At 44.3% G+C, this 26,032-nt stretch overlaps 1 protein-coding gene and 1 non-coding gene across 2 annotated transcripts in view; one reads left to right on the top strand and one right to left on the bottom strand.

The window, feature by feature from the left end:
• The window catches only part of LOC138599584 (thyrotropin-releasing hormone-degrading ectoenzyme-like), a 182,802-nt gene that overhangs the window by 68,897 nt on the left and 87,873 nt on the right, over positions 1-26,032 (bottom strand). The gene's annotated exons all lie outside the window — the stretch shown is intronic.
• Positions 16,820-16,892, top strand: trnat-ugu (transfer RNA threonine (anticodon UGU)). Its single transcript has one exon. It is a non-coding gene; the product is annotated as a tRNA-Thr (tRNA).

The following is a 26,032-nucleotide window of genomic DNA, read 5'->3' as shown; positions in this document are numbered from 1 at the left end:
AACAAGACCGGCCTTTGTACAACTCAAGTCCCCGGAGCCAAATGTGGGAAACCAAGGAGTCCCTCGGAGCAGCAGAAATGTTCGGCGCCAGAGGCTGAAAGTGTTCGTTTGATTGGAGGCTACACTTTCTCTCAAGGTCGGAACGTACCGAAAAAACACTCGATTAAAAGTACGACTGCATCATGGTAATAGGTGCAGTCTTTTGTTGAATGCAGATCTGCACGTGCAACTACTTAGCTGCATGCATTGTGTGGAAATATAATGTGTCATCATCTTGGCTGGGCATAAAATCCAGAATATGAGTCTGTGTTTGGGCGTATCGCAGGAGGGAGAAGGGGTTTCTAAAGGTATCTATTGATAAAGCTGTGTATGTAAGTTATTTCAACACTATTTACTTTCATTGAAAACACACAAACAACAAACAGGCTGGATCAACATGCGTCTTCTCCTTCCCAGAACCCGAACTCCCTTTAAGCAGCGGCGGTTAAAGGGAAAGTTCCACTCCCACACTTCCTGTCGTTGTAGCCCGACTGTCTGCTACGGGAGAACGACTGGTTTGCCGTAGTCAGTACAACTTCAGAGTGTAATCAGGTGGTTATATAACGCTCTGGACCTCATGTCTTAAAGTAACTCCTCATCTGTTATCAAGTTGTCATCTAAAGCATGTAACAAGCTCTCGGGCAGTTTTCAGACATCGTAGCGGTTTCCACAAGAAGATGAAGAAGCCGTTGTGATGTTAGATTTCTACCACTACAGAAACCCGATGTTTGACAGACACTGTAGCCGTCCCTCAGCCGTCGCTGCTTAAAGTCCTGAATAACTCCCGCTCCAGTACGGTGGACGCCTCCCTCAGTAACCGGCAAACATAAACAGGAACTTGTACTCAGCGTCACAGTGTTTTCTGCTTCGACTAGACTATCATCACTAACATGAAGCTTTGTTATCAAAAGCAGTTGTAACTTGAAACATTAAAGAAGAAATGTTTTAGGAAGCGAATATGCTTTATTTAAACACCTGTTACAATCCAGCCAACAGCACTGCTTGTTGTTACGGTGGATCCAGTCCAAAGGTTGACGGTTTCTTCCTCGGCTCATGTTAAACCTTTCCACCAATTTTCATGTGAGCACAAGTAAATATATAAAAAGAACATTTAAAGAACTTTTGTGTGTTTTCCAATCTAACTTCTTTAATCTACATTTTCTTGTCACGGCTGCACTGGAAGTTTTATCCTCCTAATGTGTTGTGTTTGTTCGATTCCAGCTCATTGAGTTGATTCTCTGCTTGCCTCACAGAAACTCTCTCCTCTCTCTTCTGTCTGTCTGCGGCTCATAAAGCCTGTAAGCATAGTGAAGCAGAAGAACATGTCCAGGCACGCATGCTGACTGCTGCCTCTCTCTCTCTCTCTCTCTGGCAGCACTGAGTCTGTGTCTGGGCGGGGATTCAAACCGGCCACCCTGTGGGAGCTGGCAGTCTGCTCAGCTGCTGCCTGGCTCGACGGGCGCTGGTTCAACTCCCCGAGGCGGAGCTGCAGACCCACTCGAGACTTCAGGAGCTTATGAAACACAAAGCGGTGCCAGAGGAAGTTGTACTTACAGGTACATGAACAAAAGGTTTTACCACATCAGTGACCACTTCCTGTCTTCATTATGGAGCAGGGACCTCTGGGAAATCTCTCAGAACAGAAAACCTGGAGTATAAACTCACTCTCTCTCCATCTTCTTTCTTCTTTTGCTCTCTTCTTGGCAACTTCACTTATTTCTGTTGCTGCGCCAAATCATGGGAACACTGGAAACACAACCTTACTGAGATCACTGCTGCATAATTGAGAAGCTGCTTTTCCCCGGGATTTTAAACCAGATCTACTTCCTTTCCCCGCAAGGGAAGAAGAACTTTTCACAAGTACACGTAGTGCAGTCAAAATGGCAGTCCTCTGTAACACTCACAGGGAGCTGTTACACTGAAGCTCATGTTTGAAACGCCATTAAGAAGGTGGCACAACCAGATCAACTCACGCCGACTCATCCCGACTGTGGGAAACATTTCAAATCAAAGAATCAAAGTTTTAATCTGTGATCATATTTATGCAGCTTCACAGATTAAAGAAGCCTGTGAGGGAACCAGGGAGGTTGTTGAACGCATCCTTCTGATTAATGCAACATACTAAAGTCGTCTGCTGACTCTCCTGCTGCCCAGACTGTCCTCACAAGAAACCTGCCTCACAAGGACAACGTGTGTTTATGTTTAAGTTACAGCGCCCCCTAGCAACCATGGCAATTCATTAATGACAGGGTGAGAGCAGCATGACGTGTGGCTGTTTTAGAGAGCAAGGTCCGCTTAGGGAGGAGGTTGGGTTACGTTCGTCTTCTGTGTAAAACTCACAGAGGCGGGGCTGTGGGGGGAAGTCGTTCCTCTGAGCCGGCATTGGAGGCCGTAACAGGCAAATGGCGTCTGTGTAAACAGCGGAGCCAGCAGGGAGGAAGAGTGCTGTGTTTGTTACGTGAAGCTCGCGTTGTTTGTTTACACCTCGCGCACGTTTTGCTTCTGCAACGCCGGAACACTGTAAAAACACACACTGGGGCGGCTTCACGCCGTCAGTGCTTGGTCCAATGTGAAATGACGGCGGAGCTTCGTTGCGGCGCTGTGGTGGAACCGCGGTGTAAAAAGAAAATCATGATCTATTCTTACAGGCATGAAAACGTAGATCACGTGAGCATGAACCTACAATGCAAGCAGTTTGTGTTCTCCGTGGTTTGTTGCTTGATATCAGAAAAAACTATGAGCAGCAAAATGCAAGAGAGACCTCTGCTTAGAGGTGAAACTAACCTCAAAGTCGGGACTGATTAGATCCAATCAGGAAGCGAATCTGGGAGTCCAAATCACTGTTTTCAATAGTGTTTGTTTCCACCCGGACAAAGTGAACGCAGCGTTCCCAGAGGTGTTTGTTCAAAGGGTTGAATATGCTGGAGGAACGTGGACGCTCGGCCTAACCCAGCAAAAGTTATACTTTTCTTTTTGTCACTCTGCACTCCAACGAAACACAAACACGGCTCTTTGTGTGGTCGGGAGTGAGGATCGACGAGGTCGAGTCAATTCAACTTTATTTACGGAGCGGAAATTTCCCTCTGAGGTCTTTACAATCTGAGCAGCACACGTTGCTTCAGTGTTAGATGCTAAAATCAGACAAACTGACCTCCAAAATAAAACCTTCATAGAAAAATAAAACCTAAAGTAGAAGACAGATGAGGTCTCTGAGAGGGACGGACATGCAGAAGATGTTTTCTGACTCAGAAACAGATGATGGAAATGAACCTTCTGACATGAAGCGTTTATTCTAAATAGTTTGCAGAGATATTTCTGATCAAAGAACGAAGCGTCCACACGGCAGCACAATCAGACAAAAGCAGCTCCTTCATTAAACACGACAGTTTACGTTTGATTTGTGTCCCGGTGCTCTGAGAGGACGTCACCCTTCATCCAGCCGGCTGCTGATGTTTGAAGCGGGTCAGTAAGTTTTCACTTTTCCACAAATTGGCTTCATGCTGGTGCAGTTTGTCCGAGCCTCCTGACAAATATGGAACATAATTAGTTTTACACTAGAGAGACTTTAACTTTCAAAGTGACAGAGTGAAAGAAATAATTAAAACTTGTACAGTTGTAACCACGTCTCTTATAATTATAAATTACGTCTTTCACAACACACTTTGTTCCTTCATCTGCTCGTGTGTCGTCGCTCGTCTCATTTCAGCCTCATTCAAACATAAAAACAGCTCGCAGTGGATCGGCCATTCATGCCCGGGAAAGCTGGTTCAGGTTGCTTTGATTCTTCTTGGTTACACAAGTGCATCGTGGGTGGGGGGGGAATCCAGAAAGGAAAGGATGCTGAACTTAAAGACTGCTGAGGCGGAGGATTCGGGGCAAAGGAAAGTTCGGCGTCAGGAAGAATGCTGATGAGTCAGAAAACGGAGAGATGGAGAGATGGAGGGAGGTCTCTTTCGAAGATTCAGTACAAGCCCAGAAAATGCCGGAGACGGACTGCTGAATGCTGAGCAGGAACACGGCGTTACCTCTGACACCTTCCAGGAATGTTTGGGTGGGGGTCAGGCGGGCCCAAAATTACTTTTCTGGCAGGTCAGTGCACCGTCGAATGGGGCTCAAAAACTGTAACCTGTCGAGTCAGGTCTGCAAGATACCATCAAAACTATATTAGAAACGATATGAGACATTTAATATTTAAAACAGAGATACTTCTTTGATTACCTGAGACGAGCGGTTTCTCCACAGACTCCTGAGAGTAATTCACACAGCTCGTCATCGACTCCCACATTAGACTCTAAATATACAACACTACTGACTGTATACAGGTGGATATTGTTACTCTTACAAGTGATGTGATTATCAATGGTGGTTTGGTCAGTAAGGCTTCATTTCCAACCTATTTTTAATTGATTTCAGCTAACTATTTCAACTGCTAATCCATCACTGTTAGCTAACAGTGTAAACCATTTATCCACTACTGTTGTTTAATTATTTTGGTCCTATATCCACAACTATTATTCCAATACTTTTAGCTAACCATTTAAGCTTTTCTCCATTAGCGTTCTTTTAGCTTTAACAGTAATGAATTTCAGCTAACTATTTCGACAGTGTGAATAGTAAATGGACTGTACTTACATTCACCCACTCACGCACACATTCATACACTGACTGGCTGCTACGTAAAGTGTGTCTGTCAATCAATGATCACATTGATACCCGTTGGTTATGCCACTGGGAGCAATTTGGGGTTCAGCGTCTTGCCCAAGGACACTTCGACATGAAGCCTGAGGGAGCTGGGGATCGAACCTCCGACCTTGAAAGACGACCGACTCTACCACTGAGCCACAGCCGCCCACGAACCATTATTTTGACCCTATAGCCATTTCTTTACGCTAACAATTTAGCATATTAATCCATGCCTTTAAGTTAGCTTAGTCAACAGTTTATCCATTAGCCTACTTTTAGCTTTAATAGTAATGCATTGCAGCTAATGTAGACGCTAATCCATGACTTTAAGCTAACAATTTCAAACATTAATCCATTACTTTAGTTAACTATTTTAACAGCTGTTTATCCATTAGCCTATTTTTAGCTTTAATAGTCATGTATTTCAAAAAATCTGTCAATGTGCAATAATCTCTCACCACAGTGCAATAACCTAATTTAGTTTAATTGAACTATTACCCACTGTTTACTTGTACATTTTCTAAGAGTGTATATTTTATATATTTTGTTATCTAATTTTGTACTTTTTTATATATATATATATATATCGATAGATATATATATTTTGATCTTTATTTTTTACCCTCTGTGTGCTGATTCTTTCCTATTGTATTGTACTGTATAAGCTGCTGGAGACTGAATTTCCCAGAGGGAGTCATCCCAAAGGGATCAATAAAGTTGAGTCTAAGTCTAAGTCTAAGTCTAATTTCAGCTAACTATTTCAACCGCTAATCCATAACTTTAAGCTAGCTCTTTAACGAGTCTTCCATCTGTTTTAGCTAACCATCACTTTTAGCTAACTGTTTCAACCATTTACCCATTCCTTTTAGCTAACTTTATAAGCTGTTTATCCATTAGCCTACTTTAAGCTTTAATAGTAATTAATTTCAGATAAATATTTCAAGTGTGAATCCATCATTTTTAGCTAATTGTGTCAACCATTAATCCATTTCTTTTGGCTAACTACAGTTTTACCAACTGTGCGTACCATCTGTCTACCTCAGCAGAATATTGTAACCGAACATGTCCGCCCACCCCCCCCCTTTATAAAATGCCAGGGAAGTCACCGTGTCCTTTGAGTACTTCCTGCACACGCTGCTGCCTGTGAGTGCATTTGTACAATGACATGTATCCATCAGAGGGTGGGGTGGTTTCTACATAACCCAGAGAAAAAGCAGGGCAGCAGTTACATTGGAAACGTGTAACATATATCTGAGTACGTGTAGCAGCAGTATCGTCTGTGCCTCGCTCCAGTGATCCTCCAGAGAGAATATTCTGCAACAACAAACAGTGTAGGGGGAACCATTTCCCCGTGACGCAGCAGTGTGAGGCACTACTTTTTTTATTTTTAGGAATTACATTACAGTTGCTGGCATGCTTGAAAGAACATTCATTGAGGTACGCATAAAATATCAGGCTAATTATGCACTGACGCACTGAATTAAAGCAGAGAGAGAGAGAGGCAAACCCTTTTCTTCCTGTTTCAACACTAACTCGTCCATTTTCCCTCTCTCGCCCTTCTGTCTTCCTGTCTCTCTTTCTTCATGTCTCTCCTCCCCAGAACAAAGGAGATCTGTGCCTTTGATCATCCCCCTCTTCCTCTCCTCCCTCCATCTGACCCTCACTGATAAATATTCATCCCTCTCTACAGCGGAGGGACTGAATCTGATTTTCACTTTGTGTTTGGATGGAGCTCCTCACAGCTCGACGACAGCCAACACGAAATGAGTCTTGGCTGTCACTTGGCATGAGAACTGTTTACATCTACATATCTGTGAAACAATGAATACTGTGTCCTCAGCCCTGACTGACTGAATCTGAAATTAAAACTATAAACAACAGTCGCAACAAACTCTCAGACCTCCAGCTTAATTAAACTCTGTGTGTCTGGTAGGTCGGGGATTTAACGGTGGCCAGTGGCCAAGGATGGTAAGTTTTGAAACTTGATTTGGATTAAAGCCCGTACTGCAGAGTTACAGACCAACAGGAAGTGGAATAAAAACACATCAGCAAGGAGGAAATAATCTGTGTGGTGTTTCTTGACCAGTCTGATGTAAGCTTCACGCCTTGCTTCTGAGTTTTGGGCCAATCAGATCAGGGACGAGAAACTCTCCAGTTACAGACAGGATGAGCGTCCACCTGGCAACTGTGCCAGCTTGATCAGAAGCCAGTAAGACCAGGGCCCAGTACCTTACTGCACCTGGACTACCGAGACCTGGGATTGTATCATATCTAAAGGGTCTTGATAAGAGCTTTGCGACACAGTTCTGGACTTGTTGAACCAGAGAGGGAGTGTTGCTACATAGTTGTTATAGAAACTGGATGAATCCTGTCCTAACTGGACAAACAGGATCAATGATGAGTGTTCTGGACCAGTTCAATGTGAGCTTGAGGCTTTTCTTCAGACCTTTGGGCCAGTTGGACCAAGGATGAGTTTCTCAACACATCTGGACCAGTTACTTTATGTCTGTTTAGAGAGTGTACCAGCTGGATCAGTCTGCGTTACAGCGAACCTCTCTGGGCAGCTGGAGCAGGGCTAGTTAGACTTGGGATACGATGCTGGGTGAAGGCTGGGAGGCTTGTTGGGGACATTTGGATCAGTTGGACGCTGCCTAGAGACCCTTTGGAAACCTAGTCTGGTTCATCCTGTGACAAGAGTCTTGCAAGGTGAACCCAGCTGGATCAGTATGACAACACTCAGGCACAAAGGCCGTCCCGCAGAGTTCTGGACTGGTTCAGCTTAGCTTTGCTGCATCTTGACCTGCTGGACGTTGGATTGGACCATTCCAGCTGAGTGTAGGATAAGTGCATTCGTCCGAATCTATAAAACAGTTGTGAAACAAAGTTTCTGACGGGGGTAGAACTTTCTCACAAACAGAAGGAAACAGAATTGCAATGAAAACCAAACTGTTCTCTACTATTCTGCATTCTTTAAAACTTCCCACACACTTTATTTGCTTTTTAAAGAAGCTAATCGGTAATTTCCCGACCCTGGTGGCCGGAGACGAACAGATCTCTCTGGTTTGCACCCTGCAGCAGCACACTGAGAGGGGAGGAGGGGGAGAGTAAGACATGAGACAGAAAGACGGATTCGTGCAGAGAGACAGTTTGTCAGACAGACAGCAAGTGTTCAGCTCTGTGACTGTGATCGTTTCTCTTTATATTTGTGTTTTCCAGACATTCCTGCCACAACCCTATTATTCACTTTGTGTGTGTGTGTGTGTGTGCGTGCGCGCGCGTGTGTGTGTGATGTTTAAATTGCTATATAAAGCTGGCTGGCAAAACCAATCTGTCACAACCATGAAACCTTTGATTTACAACAACAACACTGCACAGCTCGGTGCACGTGTGTGTGTCCCTGGATGTGTTTGTGTCTTTTAGCGCGTTTTGATGCATCCTGTCAATTAAACAGGAAAGAGAATGAAAACAACAGAGCGAGAGCAGGAGACAGACAGGCAGAGGTGTGATGGCTCTCAGGTTAAATCCCTCGATAACCCAAAAACAAACTGAAACTTAAATAACGAACTGAACTCCGAATGACATCAACACGCCACAAGTCGACCCGGCGATCACTCTACCCTACACAGAATATAAACAAGGTAAATAAAACATATTAATATTAAATAAAAGATGGCAGAAGTGCAGCAGATTGAAGAGTCTGTCTATTATTCAAAGGGTAAGGCCTGCGTTAGGAGTCCGTTGTTTGCTCCACTGTCAGAGACTCTCAGCCTCACACTCTGCATCACGAGTAAAACTGTGGACGGAAATAAAGTTTTTAATGAAGCCTCAGTGATTTTCTGAAACAGCTGGGCACTTTAGTTTGCAGCAAACAAACATTTGTTGGGACTATTTTTTGTGGTGCATCAACACAAATTTGGTTCTCTGGTTAGAATTTAAAGCAGCGGGGTGGCTTTAAAAAATTCATGGGGCTAATTTTGCTTGAAATTATTAAATCAGACAGTAATGATGTGCAGGAAAGTGAATGTAGAGCTACATAAACATAAATACTAAAATGGGTTTTAAAGAAGACGAGTTTGGAAGGAGGAATTAGGACGAACAGAGTGTCTGAGACAAGCAAACTGTCTCACACACTCTGTTGTCCAGTATCTATCCTGCTTATCCTGCTCAGGGTCGCGAGGGGGGTGGAGCCAGACCCAGCTCTCATTGGACGATTCTGAAGAACCTGCAGGTCAGGCTGCTGCTGCTGCAACGCCTCACTTTAGTGGGGGGCCAGCTCCCTATGAACCCTCTCCAGCCATCCATCGTCTATGCTGCTTATCCTGTCGCTGCAGCCAGTCCCAGCTGCCATTGGGCGAGAGGCGGGGTTACACCTGGACTGATCGCCAGGGCTGACACACAGAGACAGACAACCTGTCACACTCACACCTACAGGTAATTTAGAGTCACCAGTGAACCTAACGAGCATGTCTTTGGACTGTGGGAGGAAGCCGGAGTACCCGGAGGGAACCCACGCATGCACGGGGAGAACATGCAGACTCCACGCAGAAAGGCCCACTACGTCTGAACCAGGATTCAAACCAGGAACCTTCTAGCTGTGAGGCGTCAGCGCTAACCACTGGAACGCTATGCATCATCACCCAGCTGTCAACTATCTTTTTATTACCAAACAAGAGGAAATTGTGCTTTTATTGGGGACTATTTTCAGCAGAGGAAGGATCTGCATGTCTAGTGAATGTTTGGGAAAGCAGGACGTTGTACTGAGTCAGTCTAAACTACAGCGTATGTGTGTTCATGGTAATGTAGGACCATGTCGTCCAGTGCTACAGTGCTGAACTGAACAGAGGCAGAAGATTCATCAGGCTGTGGAAATAGCGGAATGGCCCATTAACGCCTGAGTGTGTTGTCCTTTTAACACCGCCTCATATACCGTCATACACCGATGACCAAAGTGTCCAATATCTGCAGTCACCTAGAATAATGTTGAATTTTTAGGGCAGAAAAAATGGCACATTTTTTACTTGTTTACTTGTTCTCCTTTAGTTTTCTTGCCACCAAATTACAACAAATAATATATACAATACATAATATATGCAGATCACACACACATACACACACACACACACACACTTGGAAGGAGCTATAAGATGGAGCATTAGCTGCACATCACTGTGTTTGTGGTTCATTATAGTTGTTTAGTACAAGATGTGTGTGTGTACTTAATGTGTGTTTGCGATCGCCCACTGTGTGGTGACTGCAAGAGTGTGTGCAGCATCACTAATAAACCTCACACAGACGCCCACACACACACACACACACACACACACACACACACACACACACACACACACACAGGGTGTTAGATGTTTGTTTATGGTCTGTTAATTAGCCTCGGACATGAGCAGGAAGCAGCAAACACACACGCACACACACACACACACACACACACACACACACACACACACACACGCAGCTAAATATAACTGTATTCCTCTCACACTTTATTATTGATTGAACCCTCCTGTCCTTCAGAGCTGAAACAGCAGAGGAGGCTGTGGGAAGATGTTTGTGACCTTAATAAAGCCTCTGAAGAAAATGTTTGCCTCCGAAGTTCTTCACAGAAAGTTGCACAAATGTTGCTTTAAAGGTGATTGAAAGAAATATCCATATGTAAGTATATTTATAGCACAGGTATAAAAATCATTTTCCTTTCATGACCCAAGAGGCACTGCAACGTTATATAAACATTTAACATCGAAGCCTCACTTCATTCACATGGCGGCCATTTTTCTCTGATGTAGCGTTCAGGGTACGTTTTCAAAGGGATCCTGACGAATAAATATCACCTGACCTTCATAAAACTGTACTTTCTGTCAAGCTGTGGAGATACGCGCTTGAGTGTCGTGTGGCTGTTCCTGAGCGTGCCTTGTTGAAGCAGCGTGGATGCGAGAGCAGTCCATGGGGAGTTCAACAAGGTAACGTGAGGTTGTGCTTATCTCCCAAAATTGGCATTTCCTGTTTTGTGTGTGTGATTATTGAACTGTTGATGTTTCAGATAATGTTTCGTCAGGTCAGGTTGCTAAAATTGACTCTGTAGCTCGAGCAATGTTAGCTAACGTCAGCTAACGTTGCTCTGTAGCTCGTGGAATGTTAGCTCACGTCAGCTAACGTTGCTCTATAGCTCGAGCAATTTTAGCTAACATTAGCTAACATTGCTCCGTAGCTAACATTGCTCTGTAGCTCAAGCAATGTTAGCTAACGTCAGCTAACATTGCTCTGTAGCTCGAGCAATTTCTTCACCGCTAGCATTACTGCTAACTAGCTAGGAAGGGGTTCAATGCTAACTGTTAGCAAATGAGTTTTCAAATATGTTGTTTTATTTTGAAAAACAGATCAGTGTCCCTTCATGTTATTCTCTATCCAGTGGCCGGTCAGTTGCTGATCAGTTGGGAAGCAGTGAAATCATTCTTAGATTCCCACAACAGCAGTGTCAGTCAAGTAAAAATGGCCGCCATGTGAGAACAAGATTAGCGGGAGGTGGCTAAAGACAGCGTGCTAGTTACTGTGCTTCTGACAGGCTCTTGGTGTGGTCTGCAGCTGCATGGCGGCCCTATGGATTCCTGGTGGGCCTCTCGTCTTCTCAGAGCTCCTGAAGTTTCTCAAACAATCAATAAAAACTCACTAACTGAGATTTATTTGCAGAGCAACTCTGGTTGACTTATTTCTTGTACGTCTGCAGAGACTTTGACATAATAAAGCATTACAAGTTCACAGATTTTCAATATTTCATTAAATTTCGGCTGACAGATTTATGACGAGTTGAATGCTTTCTGCTGTTTAAGACAAAACTAAGAAGTAGTGCCCAGACTTTCAAAACTTTCTCTGACCTCCCGGATCAGCAGAATCACAGCTGACAGGGAGGAGGTCTCGGGTCAGCGCAGACGGCAAACAAGTGAAGATGGAAGAAATAATCTTGAAGCGGTGGAGCAGGAAAGCCGAGCATCGGTGCGAGTAAAATATAAAATAAAAACAGAGGAGAGAGGAGAGAGAAAGAAAGAGAGAGTGAGACAGGTAGCGAACAATGAGATGATTTATGGCTCCTTGTATTCTAATGAACTCCATGCAAACAGGGTCTGCAGTAATAAATTATCCACTTTGAACCAAAACACTGCAGAGAAAAATATACAGCCTGACAGCTCCAACACACGCCCTGTGAGTGTAAATGCTAAGCTTTGACTTAGCATTTTCAAGTATTCTGTAGCACTATGTGTGCTAAGACTTCCCCATAAGCAGGTGTGACACCGTGTAATGTCTAGTAAGCAACTCGCGTGCCCCAACAATCTCACCTCCTTTTTGTTTTCTCATAATAATGTTCTGCACCGAAACTGCAGCCATGAGCAGATTTCAGATCCGTCACACGTGGAGGAAACTCATTTATCATTGTAGCAGGTTTATTAAGACAAGCTCAAACAGAAAGCGTGAAGCATGAAGGCTGTCACCGCTGAGTGTTTTTGTTACAGTAAAGACAACAGGAAGGTCGGACATCTGCATAATTAATGTAAAGCTACAGGAAAATAATTCATAGGTGACACAAATGCAAATTATCCACTGACAAGAACACAATCTTATCCCACTGTCACTTAACAGCGATCAAGATACAAGTCTTGATGCGCGAGGAAACTGCTCTCTGATTGGTCAGAAGTTCCACATGAGAAAACTCTGCAAACGTCAACATCCGTTAACAACACACAGTGCACAGTTCTTTGGTTTGCTTCCTGTATTAGGTCCTACTTTCAGTCTGATTATGTTCTTGTTTGGACCGAGGCCCGTCTGTTCCGGCGCACTATGGTCCAGTGGTTTGGTCCGCACCACAGTTCGAATGCACGTTCTCACATGTCCAAACGAATCAGACTTTCAGAGTAAAGTCTGAATGTCTGGACCGAAGCCGTCAGGTCTGAGGTCTTTTGTCTCAGATCTTTAAACACATATTTTGTGTTCTTGCATCCTTTGTGAACTTTGGAAGTAATCTTATTTTACTACACCAACCAGAGCGTGAAAGGTTGTCTGTCTCTGTGTGTCAGCCCTGTGATTGACTGGCAACCTGTCTAGGTGTAACCCCGCCTATCACCCAATGACAATGACCCCTGAACAGGATAAGTGGTATAGAAAATGGATGGATTGATGGATGGATGGATGCCAACTAGTAGTCGGAGCTCTCGTCTAAATTCTCCATTGAGTAGAAGTGAATGTAGCCATAGCAACGCCACCAATTGTTGTTTGGAGTGTGTTAGAGCATCAGGTTTAACATTTTGCTCAATGCTCTCTTGTTTATTTAGATCCAGAAGAGGCCTCGCTTCATCTACCCTGATCAACAGGTGGCCATGCCCTAAAGCAAAGCCTGCTTTATCATCCATATCATTCTCACTGGGACCACCACTAGCACAATTAGCATCAGGCTACATCGAACAGGAGATGAAACTAGAGATGTAGACCATAAACTCATTAGGAAAATGAGAGGTGAAATACCTTCTTAGTTTTAGAGTCCTCTATAAAGCACAAACTGTACTATACTGTTATTTCTCTTAGTTTATATATGTAACAACAATCTGAATATGTGGATATGCAATGTGTATGTAATATTGTTGACCTGCTGTATGGTGATGGTGGTATGGTGGTGTATGTTTGCCATATACATTGTGGCTATTTAAGATGGCGGCTCATTTATTCATCCGTTCTCTGAGGACAGCCTTGTGCTCAAAACGTCACACAGAAAGTAAAATCCTTTAAACCGGAGCTGCTTAGTGAGCTGAACTATCTGTTTCAGCTCTGCTTGGATGTTTTGATCTCGCACCCATCATAATTGGCACCGGGATGTGCGCGTCACTTTTATCATTTCCTACTGCAGCTGGAGCCTGTAACAGCTGAAATCATCAGCCTTCGAGCGATGAAGGCAACTTCAAAGCTGAGGAAGATACATCAGGTACATCAATAAAAATAGAATGGTTGGAAGACTGTTTCCAGTGGGCTGTAAACAGATGACTGGCAGTCAACCCCTCCTCTTACATATCAGCAGGATCTCTGATAGAGATAATTGGAAGTACACACCACTTGCTGGTCTGTCAGTCATCTTTAGTTCTGAGTTTCAAAGAGAAAAAGGGCTCTGATGGAGACATCAGATACCTCCTTAACTAACTGTTCACTGTTCAAGTCATCCCGCTGATGGAATACAGAGAACCGTCCAGAAACAGAAAATGTCCGACCGCCGTGGTGGGCCGTCAGAGGAAGGAAAGAAGCCTCTTGAAGGAGTGTTAAAAGTGTTAACACAACAACAATTTCCTGACTTGGTCCCTCTATCCCTAACATGTAATGGTCCTAGAAATCCTTTAACAACTCTGTCAAAGATCTGAACGTTGCCCAATTCCTCACAAAACTCTTCAAGGACCTATAGAAGCTCTTAGACCTGCTTTGGCTCAACCCATTATTGGATTGCTGGAGTTCCTTCGAAAGACCAGCAACAACCAAAACTTCCTCATTGTTAACTCAGGTTAACTTTTAAGATCTTTTCATTTGGTGTATATTTCATGTGTCAAGGAGACTGTTGAACCTGCAGAGACGTATTTATCCCAAAATCTCTAATAAAACCTCGTTCAAATTGATCTCACGAGGCCGAGACGTTTGTCAAACTTGCAGAAAACCTACCCAAAGCCGACTTGCGTAGTCTGAATCAGATGCAACAGATGCAAGGACATTGAGACTAGGTCCAAACCCAAACAGAGAGGCAATGATGCGCCAACAATGAACTTGCAAATCCTTGCTCATGGGCCCATATTGAAACAACTTAAACTAGATGTTGACAACAGCTGCTCAAGACAGGGCCACAAGGTAAGTGTTACTAGATACCAACAAAGACATCGAAGTTGGGCCAGAATGGGCCTTACCTTGGTAGGCTGGCTTTAACTTGGTGTAGTCTCAGAATGGGCCTTTAAGTGGGTTGGTGTTGGGGCCAACATGGCCAACCCAGAAGAATACACATTTATGAAATGGGCTTAGCATTGAGACATCATAAATGGGGACTTGACGGGTCCCATGTAGGCTACAGAATGGGCGCGATCGACTCCTGAGGTCGCGGCGCAGGCGGAACGCGCCGGAGACGGATCCTGTGGGTTCGAGGGGTGAGGCCTGCATGGAAACTGAGGAAGAAATTGGCTCCAGTCTGGTATCCCAGACAAGCCCAGGTGTAACCCATTTGGGCCCAATATAGAGTTGCTGGCCTGGAAATTCTACATGAGTGGTGCTGAATCGCTCCCAAATTTTAGACTAATCAAATTACCAAAGCAAGCAGTGAATCTGGGGCTTTTGGGAGCAGTGAGAGTCAGGGCCTCTGGGACTGGTGCCCTCTTTGGCACGAGGCTACATAACTAACCAGGTTCACACCCTTTAATTCACCTCAAAGACCAAGGACCTACACAATAGACGGACAAATTAGATTGAACATACCTTTGACCTTGTGTGACTCAGGTCCAGGGTCAGTTCTCAGTAACTAGGAACCACGTGAGACCACGGAGAGTTTGGAGAGGCAGTAAGTCGTGTCATCATATACAACTTCTCTAAATGTGTCTATCGCACCGAGCTGGAACTTGGTGATTATGCATGCATCCGTGGTCTGTAACCGCGGTCCCTAGGTGGGTCAGGTTAAGATGTAATTATATAGGATGAGGCACCTCCATGGGGAATCCTCACAATGCAGTGATACAAATGAGTGTTTGTGTGTGTGTGTTTGTTGAATACCCCTGACACTGCTGTCAGCCAGCCAGAATACATACTGTGCTATTTTCTCCTGCATATGGTTGAATTAATGAGAGAGAGGGAGGGAGGCAGAGAGAGATCAACAGATGAACAGAGTAAATCTGTTTTCCTGAATCTCATCCCAGTGTTTTCTTTGTCTGTTTTAATTAACAGACAGCTGATATGAATAAACTGAACATCCCCTGGCAAACACGTTCCTGTATGTGTGATTGTGTGTGCATCAGAAGCGCTTTAACCCGACGCACAGACGTTCAGCTGATGGAAAGATCTGATTATGTCTGCTAATGTAGCGACTGTCACTTCTTCTAGAGACATCTGAACTCACATCTTTATACTCTGTACAAATTCACCCCCAGCAAATCTGCTCCATTATCAGCTGCAACCTACAATCATGCACTCGTCACCTTAGACATCACATGTGCGCTCTACAGTAGCAGTACTGTAAATAAATGTATTTGAATCTGAAGCTGCTGTGAAGTCGATGTCTCACATTTTAACTGGATATCCTGTTTGACAGAAATCACAGAAACACCTGCGTACATTACTATCATTAACTTATTACAGACTGGGTGTCTGTGGCGGCGCCCAGTTAGTGACGCGTTTTCCATCAGCCAGCAGTGGTTGGTCTGCCAGAGAGGGTAGGCGGAGCTAAGCGGCTGCTTTTCCGCTCTCTGCAAGTGTTGCGAGTAAACAGTAATCTACTATGGCTGAGCAAACAAAGAAAAGATGGATGACTACAGATACAACTTCAACAAGAAGTGAAAATCCAAAGAAGAAGAAACAAACTCGACGCTCAGATGAAGCAAACAGTCTGAAGAGGAAAGCGACCGTCAGCCAGGAAAATCAAGAGTTACAACCGGAGCCGACCGTGGACGTCACACATGCAGCACTGTCTGGATATCTGGGAAGTGTGCTCATGCAATTACCGTTCATCGCCACAGGTGGCGCCAAAGAGAACCAAACTGAAACTTTCTAGGTTAGACCTTTAACATAACGTAGCTTTGGTCTACATGAGGCTTACCACTTTGTTTTATTTCAAAGAAAATCACGCTACCTGTTAGCAGGAGCTACGCTAGCTGGACTGCATCCTAACAGGAGTGGAGGGGCAGCTATAATCAGTATTTTCAAAATAAGAGTAGAACAAATAAATATGTGAAACAGATTCAAGTTGTGCCTTTATTCTGAGCTGCTTCTCATCTTCACCTTTTGTTTGTCGTTAAGCTTCAGAGTGAGTCAACGAGTCTCAACAGGTGGTTATGTAAATAAGGGTGTGTCCCTGATGCGTCTGACACAGGGCTCCATAGCTCAGAGGTTAGAGCACTGGTCTTGTAAACCAGGGGTCGCGAGTTCAATTCTCGCTGGGGCCTTCAAACGTTTTCAGTGTTTGCTCCTGTAAGGTCAAAGGTCGTCATTACATCAGCACTTACTGTAAACACGTTAAACCTGAAATACTTGATCGTGTTTGACACGTAGGAACTACAGCAGCAAGGTGTGACGTCTTTAAAGTGCTTAAAATCTGAATGAAGTTTGGTGCGGAGGTCAGAAGAGGTGGTTTATTGGTTTGGTTTGTTTTGGAGGCAGATATTTACACCATGTGACTGAAGCGGCGCCCAGTTAGTGACGCGTTTCCCATCAGCCAGCAGTGGTTGGTCTGCCAGAGAGGGTAAAATTGGGAAGTGACCTCCCACAAATACTGTAAATCGCCACTGGGGGGCGCCCGAAAGAACGAAACTGATTGAGATTGTCAGTTTAATATCTTCTTATGATTTGTTGTGGTGGGAAAGTATTGTTCGCCGCTGAGAAGAAGTGAAATCAGTTGTTGAGGCCAAAATGTGTTGTAAAAAGTGTCCTTACAAAAACATATTATTCCCAGCTAGCAACTAGTGGCCATCTGTGGTAATGCAGCCTGAGGCACGTCAACACCAGCTTCACATTGTTAAGCATCAGCTGTGCTCATTTCAGTGTCAGAACTCATTTGCTGCACAGCTACATCTGTGTTTCCTTCAGCTGACAAGCAAAACAGGCTGTCGACTCGCATTTCAGTCCACATGTTCTCCATCTGTTCACCTGAGAACAACAAGAACAGCAGCGTGCAGAACACACGCACTCTGAACCTGCCGACAACAGCAGCATGGATGCAACGCTGCATGCACGCCACTTCAAGTTTTATCACGAAGGTGGATTTTAAGACCATCGTGTTTATATAACATCTCGACCGAGTTGACCCTGCAGCGCGGTGAGCAATCAGAACAAAGGTTTACATGTTCTAATCGAACTCTTTCAGATGTAACTCTGCACAGGATCAGACTGGTTCCTATAAAGGCGCCATTTTCATATATTTAGTGGTCAAGTGTTAGAAATTGCTCTGTTTGATTTGTACAATAATCTCCACCTTCTACCACCTCCATAACACTCTGATCACACAGAGACATCACACATGCCTTCATCACCTCCCGTCTGGACTTCTGCAATGGAGTCCTCGCAGCAAATCCCCGGACAGGCTGCCAGTGTTCTGACCCGCACCAAGCATCACCCCCACCCTCATCTACCTTCACTGACTCCCGCTCATCTCCTATAAAATCCTGCTGCTCACCTACAAATCCCTCCATGTCCTGGCCCCACTGTACCTACACCCCGTCCCAGAGCCTGCAGTCCTCAGGCACGTCTGCTCACCATGCCCTGCACCCGCCGGAGGACTTCTGGGGAGGGAGCCTTCAGTGTGCAGCCCCCACCCTCTGAAAGTCTCTCCCTATGGAGATCCACAACACAACAACCATTCAGTCACTGAAAAAGAACAACAAGATCAATCACTAAGAACCGTTTCCCAGCTCACTTTGATTTCTTTCTTTGTACTCGTGTTTATTTGTTTATGTAAAGCGACCTTGAGTTTCTTGAAAGGCGCTTTGTAAATCTGAAGTATTATTATTGTTCCTGTTACATGTGAGGATAAACTGGAAGTCTGAGCTCATTGAAAACATCCTTCAGATATGACCATGTGAACACACTGTATGTCCACACAACGTCATGGAAACATGAACATAAGCACAGACACAGATCGCTCTTAAACAGCTTCAGAATGAAAGAGCGTTTCTGTTTATGAATCAGCTGATTAAAGCTTCAAACAAATCTCTCTTTCTTTGTGAACGTGTGTGTGTGCGTGTGTGTGTGTGTGTGTGTGTGTGTGTGTGTAAGTGTGCGTGTGTGTGTGTGTGTGTAAGTGTGCGTGTGTGTGTGTGTGTGTGTGCGCGCGTGTGTGTGTGTGTGTGTGTGTGTGTGAAGCAGAAGTAAATGGCTCCAGGATGAAATGGAGTGCACCAGCAGACAAAACACGACTTTATCATTTCCCTTTCTTCTCAATCCTCTGAAACTGAAAAGCAGATGAACACGATACAAAAGCGAGCAAAACAAAAGTGAGTCAGAACAAAAACACATAAGAACTTTTTATGACTAACTGAATAATATCTGTGATTTATTTTTACTGTAGAGCATCACACTCTCAGACTGAATGTTATTAAAACAGCCTGACGCTGACGTTCATCCAGACTCAGCGGGGAGATGTGCGTCTCAGATCGCTTCCTGCAGGAAATGAAAACGACACGTTGTTCAGGCGCCGCAATATTTACACTGAACCTTTCCTTTTTCATCATCAGAACAGCCCCACACAACACGGTGATCACTCGACTGCTTTCAGTGCAGTTACAGGGCCACTGTTTTCCTATATGTGTATCAAGCCGTGTGGATCGCTTCAGTTTGATTCGTGCAGGTTTCACGACATCCTGTGATTTCTGCTGCCGCTGTAACAAATAGGAGGTGAATGGAAGTTCATTTCAGGAGTTCAAATATCTGACATTATTATTCATCAATTAAATTTAATTCACCTCCAATGTATCGAGGTGGAGGCAGAAACTCCAGCCATAGATATTTCATCGCACCAGCACATACGACCCCTCATGTGGAGGGAAATCTTTCTGCCAAAGCTCACTGTGATATTTAAAGTCTGACTGTGCTGCTGCGTCTTTTTACGTGGACTTACACGCTCGCTATCCACTTGTAAATAATGAATTCACTTCCTGAGAAGCTGCTACAGCTTAGAGTGTTCACCAAGTTGGTAAGCAACCCAAACCAGACGGACAAAGTACAACTACAAACTTCCTGTTGTTCTCAGAACACCAGCATGGCCTGTTATTTCCATCCAGCCCAGTATCTTTACATCTCCTGCTCCATGCTGCCCCTTGCACCCAACACCTCATAGGTTAGAGCCCTCTGTGCACCAAACTTTGAAACCACTGCTTCGAGTAACCCCTTTGCTTTCCAACATACTTACCAGGCAAAACTTTTCAGACTCGTCCACAGATCTTCAGTCCAAAGAGAGAGAGTTTCAAAGTTTAGCAGCCACAAATCTAAAGGTCAGCCTCTCTTCAGCCTGGAGGGTGGAACAACCAACCAGAGATTTAGTGGTGATAGGAGGCTGCAGTATATCTCTGGAGCTGGCACGTACCTGCAGGGCTCGGAAAGTGATAACAAGGATCCTGAACTGGATTCTAAATTGATGGGTAGCCAATGAAAAGACATCAAGATGCATTCACATTAAACGATGAAAAATGTGTAAAACAGAAGGCCTGAGTTTAGAGATTTTCCAAAGCTAGAATATACACAAACAATCTTAAAACATCTCACTATCTGCCCAGTGATCGAATATAAAAAAACAACAAGAGGGGGCCTAAAACGGAGCCTTGGGGGACACCACATGAAAGAGTTGAAGATGAGGATGAATAGTCACCAACTCTAACTGAAAATCACTTCAGGGCGGACCAAGAGATACCAACCCAGTGCTGAAATCTGTCACTTGTGATGTTGCTCTTGTGACTTAAACATTTAGCGGCTGTGCTTTATGTCCTGTGAACCGGAGTGCTGGATTCCTGATTCATGTTTGTTGGCTCACATCTTGTCGTTGGTACTTTTTGGATAAGCCAGAAAAACCATTACGTTTTATATTTGTCATCATTGCTTTACAGAGAGACACTCAGGGCCTCATTTACTACAGGATTGTGCAGCTTTTACGCCCGCCAAACCTGAGCAAATCACACATACTCAGAGCGCACGCAGAGGGTTTAATGCACCCCAAAGTGCGCTACAGAGGAAACGGCGTCTCTGTGCTCTGGTGCTGTTTGCTCACATTTAAATGAGTCATTACGGAGACGTTCGGGGCAAATTTGGCCCCTTTCCATGCAAATTAGCAGAAAAGTGTCTAATTCACAAACGCCAGCGCTAACAGCAGCGCGCAGTCAGCAGAGAGCTGGTGGTAACTGCGGCGCAGTATTATAAGGGCCGTACAAGTACACCTTTTGTGGGAACAAAAATGGATCTGTCTGTAAAATCAGTCATTTTTAGTATCATCAGCAGATCAATCAGTCCGGAGCTGTCCGAGGCTCAACCCCGGTTTATACGGGTACACTTTGTCCACGTGTGTGGAGCCGGTCTGGAGCCGTTACACATGATGAGGATCATTTTATGGCCGAGCTGCTGCGGTGGTTCAAGAGAGGAAGCTGCATCACAGAGAGTAAAGCTAGTAAAACACCTGTCATGTCTGGGTTGGGTTTAACTCACTGGAAAAAGAAAAGTATGTTACTTTGGTTTCACAGGGATCACAACTGTCCCCTGGCTGAAAGAGAGACAGCTTATTAGTGACGCTCAGTGTCCACATGTATGGAGCTTAAGGTGCAAATGTTCTGCTTTAAGTTAATGCTTTTAGTTACTTATATAGAGAATATAGAATACAAGACAACACCAAACAACAGATGCATGACTAGTCGTTCTAGGGGCGGCTCTGAGTCTGAGCTCCAACAGAAACAGAGCTGTTTTCCTAAAGTCCTATTTGCTCTCCTCACCAGTACAACGAATGAAGCTCAGAGTTCAGGACGTTTTTTACAGTGTCGTGCTCTCTTTCTGTCTCTGTTCATCCTTTCGTATCTCTTGTTCTCCCTCAGAAGATGCCGTCTCCGCTCTCTCCCTCCTTCACTTTGTTTCTTCACCTCTTTGTCTCTCCATGTTCAAAGTTTTCCGTCTCTCTCTCTCTTTTCTTCTCCTTCTGCGTCTGTCTGAATCGTTTAAGCCCGCTCGCCCGCTCGCGCTCCCTCTCTCTTTCTATTTACTGACTGAAACCTTTAAGTTTCCTTCTGCTTCATCGCGTTTGTCTGCTTGTCACGTATCCCATGTCGTACTGTAAAAACAGGATCATCTCCTCTGCTGTTGTTGTTGCCCGAGGAGCTTTGTCACACACATAGACACACACCATTACACACACAAAAACACTCACAGCTCATTGGCTTTGCCGTTGAAGCTGTTTTGACTTGTGTCACGTTCAGTCTGTTTATAACCGGATCATTTGCATCGGTTAAAGGGAAAGTCTGCTTTTTTCCACCCTCGGTGCTCGTGTCGGGTTTCCTTTTTTCCTGTTTATATTCAGAGTAAGATGCAGCTCAATGTGAAAGAGCGTCAGTGATTTCACAGCTGCAGGTTCAGGCTCAGCGACAGATAACATACTATCAACAAATTTAGCCTCTGCAGGTGCATCGTTTCCTCTAAAGGAGCTTTTTTACCTGGTAAACATTATTTTAAGCTCCATCCTGGTGTTTTGACAAGCCTACACATGCGGAGGGGGCGGTGTGTAAAACCTGAGAGCTGAATCCTGAACAGCAGCGATCACGATGTCAGGGAATAAAATAAGAGCTACTAGAAGCTCTCAGACAGGTAAACAAGGATTGTTTATTTCTGTGGCTGCAGAATCCTTTAAAAAGGGTTTCTAATAATAATATTTGGAAGTTTATAAAGTGCACTCAGATCAGCATCCAAATACACGCAGGGCATAACCCTCCAGAGAGAGACGTTCTGGTTGTAAGAGCACATTTTCTGTTGCCTCTGGCCCATTCTCAAGCCACAGTTTCATCACACACAGAGATGCTCTGCTGTGGAGAATCTGCTGTGGAGGTACTCTTTAGGAATTGCATTTTTTTTTTCATGTTAGGGTCTAAACAGGTGCAAAAAATGTTGGTATTGCTCCAGTCAGTAGCCAAGAAACAGGCTGTAATGGCTGCAATGTAATCCTTTGGTGCAACCACACTGGGTCAAAGGTCGTCCACTAAAAGTTCTTGTTGTTTCCACTGACAGGCTCAGATTGTTATTCCAAGTGTGTGACAACATTACAGAAAGGATCCCTACAGAGATAGACCTTTTTGTTACAGAAGAAAAGCAAGTTACATCACTCCTTTCAAATCCACCAGACTCCATTGAAAAAAGCAGCAATTTTACTTAGCAGATGACACAAGTTATTTGTCTTCTGCTGCCTAGATCAGTTGGTTTGTTTGTGTGATTGTGTGAGTCTGGTGTTTAAAATGGTTAGTTTGGATCCACAAAATATTTGGGTTTGTCACACAATAACACAAACAACGTTTGCAATGAAGGCAGCAGTAGACCAGCAACTCTGGTGTTGAGCAAGGTAAAATCGCTGTTTTTGTAAATGGAGTCTGGTGGCTTTGAAGAGCGCGATGCTTGGGCTGTTTTTGGTGAAATAAAAGGATCTTCCTCTTCAACAAAAGGGTTTATTTCTGTAGTGATCATCTTTGTAATGTTGTCAGACACTTAGAATAACAATCTGAGATTTAAAAAACAGAACTGACCAAACAAAGAGGTTAATGCCTGCAGCAGCCAGAATAAAGTAACACTTGATTTGATGGTTTTCAGGGATTGAATATTAATATGTGACCCATGCAGAGACTTGCCCGCAGTAATTAGTGCATATGTTTACCGGCTGTGAGTGTCACATTATTATGAGTATGTGTTGGTCGGTTTTTGTTCTGAGAGCTGAGTGGCACAGCGCCAGTCCCGACACATGCCACTTGTACAGACTTCATCTGTCAGCTTGTGCAGCACGGTAACAGAGAGAACACATGTGCCAGCAGCAACGCAAACAGTACAGACTAAGAAACACATCACACAGCGGAGTCCTAATGAAACGCTACAAAGCCGTCTGTGCCAGCACTTAAAAGATGTTAAGAAATAAAACCACGGCAGCTTCCCCACCTGCTGTTGATTGATCATCAGCTGAGACAGATTAGACTTCAAACCAGCCGCCTCAGAGTGCCTACTTTCATATTAGCACGTTTGCCTTCCCTTGTTGCTGCTAACAAGCAGGATGTTGGCACTCTGTAGCAGCAAAAAGCTGTTGTGTTAATTAAATCCTCAGAAGCCGTATCATTCAACATGAAACATTTTCAATTTGAGCAAGTGTGAATCCAGCTCAGCTCAGCAGCGAGAGGGAATGTTTCCATTTAGTGTATGTTGAGCGTTTCTGCATTTAGTTCCCTTTAAGTAAAGTTTGAGCAAAGTTTTTTTGGCCCGTACCAGCGGAGGACGGTTCCATTTATTCAGTCAGTGCGTCCAACACTGGGGTGGACTTCTGACAGTCGGAGTACAGAGAGGATCTGTGGTCCAAACTTTTTTCCCATCATGCCCAATCTCAGAGGCCAAAATTAAAGATCAGTAATCATCATTCACTAATCCATGCATCTCCAGGTTTGTTTACAATCCAAGCTGCTCTACACCCTCCCATCTGAGAACCTCTGGCCTAAAGGAATTTCCAAAGTGTTGACCTTTTGTCCTGCGCCACCATCGAAGAGGAATTGTTTTTATGTTTCCTGCATGAATCTTCACCATATTTGCCGCCTTAGGAAAACACTGCAATCTAGCTAAGGAGTAACTGTAAGTGGACTTGTGTTGGTTGCTGTTTGTCAAAGTGCTACCTCAAAGGGTAATAATGAAGCCTCTCTAAGAAATCCAACATTGTGAGCAATGACTGGCTGTAACACACAGTGGTGCGGCAGCCCTTTGTGTTGAAGACTTGAAGCAAACATTGACATAGTGCAGGCCTTATACGTCAAACCACCTCAAGATGTTTATCAATGTTGTGTTGTCAGAATAAAGTCAAACTCGACGTTACAAAAACTCTGAGCTGTCTTAAGTCTCTTTTCGTCTTAACATGTCAATAAAGTCAATCATGCTTAATCGTATTTGGAGTTTTGAGTTTTGGCCAATGTAAAAAGTTAACTTTAATCAGTCTCTTTGGGAAGTTAAATTCCCGCGAATCCACACAAAATTCAACCAGTTGCTGCATCTTCTTTCAATCGTGGCCATTTGCCATAACTTTTCCACAAATGTGACTCACCACACTCTTTTCTTTGATGTTCAAAATTCAATTCATGGCGATTGACTTTAGTGTCATTCAGTTTTTACACATCTCATGTGGAGTAGAATACAAACAGCTCGCTCAGCCAACAGCTGGCTTTCTTGGCGCGTTTGTCCCAGACGCTCACAGTGGATGTGTGATGTGTTAAACGGAATAATAACCTTTAAAAAAGCGGCCGCAAAATCAAGCATTTCTGGCCGCAGCTATCACAGAAAATGCTGGTGAAAACCAATGTGAGCTCTCGCTCCAGCACCAAACAGGAAGCAGCTAACGGGGTAGATAGTAAACATAGAGGACTCCAGAGAGGGCTGCTGTCACTGTGTCCTCACTGAATGTGAGGCCACAGTTGGATATTAGCTTGCTGTAAGTGCACAGTGTTAGCTTGCTGTAAGGAGACACTGTTAGCTTGCTGTAAGGATACTGTTAGCTTGCTGTAAGGACACACTATTAGCTTGCTGTAAGGACACAGTGTTAACAGGCTGTAAGGACACACTGTTAGCTTGCTGTAAGGACACTGTTAGCTTGCTGTAAGGACACACTGTTAGCTTGCTGTAAGGACACAGTGTTAGCTTGCTGTAAGGACACAGTGTTAGCTTGCTGTAGGGACACACAGTTAGCTTGCTGTAAGGACACAGTGTTAGCTTGCCGTAAGGACACTGTTAGCTTGCCGTAAGGACACACTGTTAGCTTGCTGTAAGGACACACTGTTAGCTTGCTGTCAGGACACTGTCAGCTTGCCGTAAGGACACAGTGTTAGCTTGCTGTAAGTCCACACTGTTAGCTTGCTGTAAGGACACAGTGTTAGCTTGCTGTAAGTCCACACTGTTAGCTTGCTGTAAGGACACAGTGTTAGCTTGCTGTAAGTCCACACTGTTAGCTTGCTGTAAGGACACACTGTTAGCTTGCTGTAAGTCCACACTGTTAGCTTGCTGTAAGGACACACTGTTAGCATGCTGTAAGGACACACTGTTAGCTTGCTGTAAGGACACAGTGTTAGCTTGCTGTAAGGACACAGTATTAGCTTGCTGTAAGTACACAGTTAGCTTGCTGTAAGGACACACTGTTAGATTGCCGTAAGGACACACTGTTAGATTGCCGTAAGGACACAGTGTTAGCTTGCCGCAAGGACACAGTGTTAGCTTGCTGTAAGGACACACTGTTAGATTGCCGTAAGGACACAGTGTTAGCTTGCCGTAAGGACACAGTGTTAGCTTGCTGCAAGGTCGCAATGTTAGCGTGCTGTAAGGACACACTGTTAGCTTGCTG

The sequence above is a fragment of the Semicossyphus pulcher genome, unplaced genomic scaffold (assembly GCF_022749685.1).
Source record: "Semicossyphus pulcher isolate SPU_LCO1_2020_fin unplaced genomic scaffold, fSemPul1.0.p SCAF_20, whole genome shotgun sequence".
In the NCBI taxonomy this organism is placed as follows: Eukaryota; Metazoa; Chordata; class Actinopteri; order Labriformes; family Labridae; genus Semicossyphus; species Semicossyphus pulcher.
This window is presented reverse-complemented; position numbering and strand designations above follow the sequence as displayed.